This window comes from Uranotaenia lowii, chromosome 2 (assembly GCF_029784155.1).
Source record: "Uranotaenia lowii strain MFRU-FL chromosome 2, ASM2978415v1, whole genome shotgun sequence".
NCBI classification, from domain to species: Eukaryota; Metazoa; Arthropoda; class Insecta; order Diptera; family Culicidae; genus Uranotaenia; species Uranotaenia lowii.
The window spans coordinates 254,001,290-254,004,721 of NC_073692.1; positions in this window are offsets into that span (position 1 = coordinate 254,001,290).

A 3,432-nucleotide genomic window follows, 5' to 3' on the forward strand; every position below is an offset into this window, starting at 1 on the left:
TCGTTCTTAAATAATTGTGTCCAGAACTTATTTCCAAAGACTCAAGGTAACAAGCATGTAATTTTTTTCTTAATTCAAGTATCAATTTAAAAAAAATAAGTCAACTTCTCAAAAATTTAAAATGCGAGATATTATATACAAGGGAGGGGGCTAAAGGGCGGCATGTTCGAAATTTTGCTTTTTGATAAAAAAGGGGGTATCAGGTATCAGAATGGGGGTAGGCTTAAGAGCGGCACGTTATCCAAACATACGGGAAAATTGTGCTTACAATTTGCTATTTACTTTTGATTACTACACAAATTACAGCTATTTTCTGCATCGAATTCAATGGAATTATTTTATTTAAGAAGTCGAAGGAATATTTCAAACCCTGCTTTGGTTTGTCTTTTTTTTGCTTTTGTCTCTCAATTTCTCTCTACTTCGTTAATGAATAACCTCAATGAAATTTCTGTTTTTTCAAGACCATATCTTATTTCACTCTTTTAACAGCATCATAGAGCACTCGTCAAAACATTCGCTCTTCCTTTGTTTCGTTAATGTGATTAAATACGGTGGCAGATATGTTGTGATCACCTGTCACACACCTTTTTGTTTTGTCCGTTTTATTATTTTAATGGGAAGCCAAAAAAAATTATAAAAATCAACACATTCTCTATCGAAACCACAGAGGGGTTGGAACGAGATATAATTCTAAATTTATGATAGCAAGAAGTAAGAAAGCGTAATTGTCAGTATCATAATGGAATCTTAGGACTTAGGTACACAAACCCAATTATCGCCCTACATTTTTATTCAACTTGTAATCACTCAAAATAAATATTACAGACAGATCCGCCTTTGAGAGGAATTATTTTATGAATAGGTAGGTACGGGCAACCACCAATAAACATTATTTCCATAAACATTGCGCCTTAAAGTATGTTATTCTTTCTGGCGTAGAACACCAATCATATTTTTTCCGTAACTTTCATATGCAAGGATGATTCATCCCATTAGATTATAAATTATAAGGACTCGATCTGTTGAGACTAAACTAAAACTTTATATTCAGCACTTTGAATTCAGAAAACAACGTTTATGATTTCGATGAAAACGAGAGTCTAGGGCATTAGCTCAATTTCACAAAATTTTAATAAATGATTAAAAAAAAACTAATAATAGGTACTTTTTTAGTAAAAATTTGGCAAATTTACCCAATATTTTATTGTTGTTGAGCTAAAAAAGCCCCCTTTCTTGTGGTAGGCAAAATAAGCCTTGTTTGAAGGAAAATCGCACACTATAAAAAGCTCCGTTGTTTAAGTTCGTATCGGCAGTTGAAATCATTTATGAGACGGGACCCAATACCAAAAAATGTATTCCTTCCCTATTTATTACTAAACTAAGTTGTTTTGTTTGTTATCAATCAATAGTGCATTCCGAATCTCACGATCGCTGGCGTGGCTCCGTGATTGATCGAGACCATCAATTTTGTGCAAAATCCAATACAATGGTGCTTGCGACTAGCAGTACATCCTCAATGCACTAAACTCATGCTCTCTTCCTTTTCAAAAAATGGTCAATAACGGCGCTGGCCCCGTCCTAGTAGTCAATGGGAATAAATGGAAGGAATGTTAGTAGAATACTTTCTCTCCATTTTCCAAAAGATTATTTTGGAAAATTGAGAAACAAGAATAAACCGGTATCAGCAACTAAATATATAGGTACATCTGCGAATCTATATTTATGTATTTGAGGAAGGGTTCGTGTTAGTGAAGCAAGGTTATAGATCTGGATCAATTTTGATAAATTGTGCGGGCATCGATTTCCTACACTCTCTATGCTCCTAGACATTTCCTAAGGAAATTCCTATTAACAATGATGCATTATTCTTTTAAAGTTTGAAATAATAATGAATATTAAGAATGTTGATTTTTATTACAATGATTTTTAAATATAAAGTCAACATCTGTTTAACAAATCTTTTTAACTGGTATGAAATCATAACCAATACTTGGAAGTCTTTTAACATGTCTTTTCGCGAATTCAGTTAGTATGATCTTGGAATTTTCATGGTTTTAGGTTTTTTTTCAGTCACTATAGAAACTTAAGTTTTGCTTGAATTTATAAAGATTTTATGAAAATATGTTGTTGTTATGTTGCAATTCAAAGCAATTTTCAATTCAACAGTTGAAGTTAATCAATTAATTTCGAATTTTCCGCTAGCTTGATTTTGGCAGATGAAAAAAACCATCTTAACGGTTTAAGGGTAAGCGTTAACAAATAGAAAGTCAGCATTTATCAAGATTAGTTGAGTCAAATTGTATCAAAACAAAGTAGTAATGGAACTAAATTAAACACTAAACTGAATTCATCAGTATCCTTTCCGTACTCGACAAGATTAAAAGATTATGCGCTTTCCACATTAGATGAGTGTTGTATACAGTGAGGCGTTAATTGTACCTTTAATCACGGCTGTAATTTATCATAATTACTTTCTAGTCGGAGTGACCGAATCGTTGAGATTTCAACCAACACAAACCTAAGTTAATGTCGATTCTGCATCATAGTACTGAGCTATGAGAACTATGAGAAAGACCCAAATTCTGTATATGAATGTGAAAATGCAGATTTTTTTTTTCATTTTCATAACTGTCAATATTTATCTGCTTGAAACGTATTCGAGAAATTATTTTTTAAAATCCTTATCAAAATAAACCACACCGTTCTATAATGAAGCTATCTAATAACGCTGTCTGTGCCATTTTGCACTACAAAGGGAAAATTACACCATTAATTTTCACCAGCAGTGTTCTTAATGTGTAGGATTAAGGTTTTTTGTGTGTTGCAATGCGCTTTCCTCTTGAGCATTAATTATTTTATGCATAGATATTCATAATTTTTAATGACTCTACCGTATGACCGAACTAAGCGACGCTTTAATTGCGACAAACAGCAAATGTTTACTTCCCACCACGTTTATCGGAAATGAGGAAATATGACGAGGCGCATGTTCTTCAGAAAATTCTGTCTAAATACATATGATATGACATATGATAAAAGTTTCGATCACATAATACGCAAATTTATTTGTGTTTTTGTTCAAACATTAGCTACAAATTCAAGTTTCTATTGATTTTATTAATTTTCTTTTATCAGAAGCCTTACCATAATTATAAAAGTGAACTGAAAGTCGTTTTAATTTTTCAGATTTCAAATTATGGACACAGATTTTAAATTGTAGATTTCAGATTCAGCTATCTGATTTCAGTAACAGATTTCAAATGCAGATTTCAAATTAAAGTTTAAGATTCAGATTCAGATTCAGAATTTGAATTATCAGTAATCTGCCATATTTTTGTTTAGTCCACCAGAGGATAAGTATAAAAAATCCATGCAATTATATAAAGTTGCAAAAATGGAGGCGGTATGCAGGGGAGAATGAGGATACTTCAT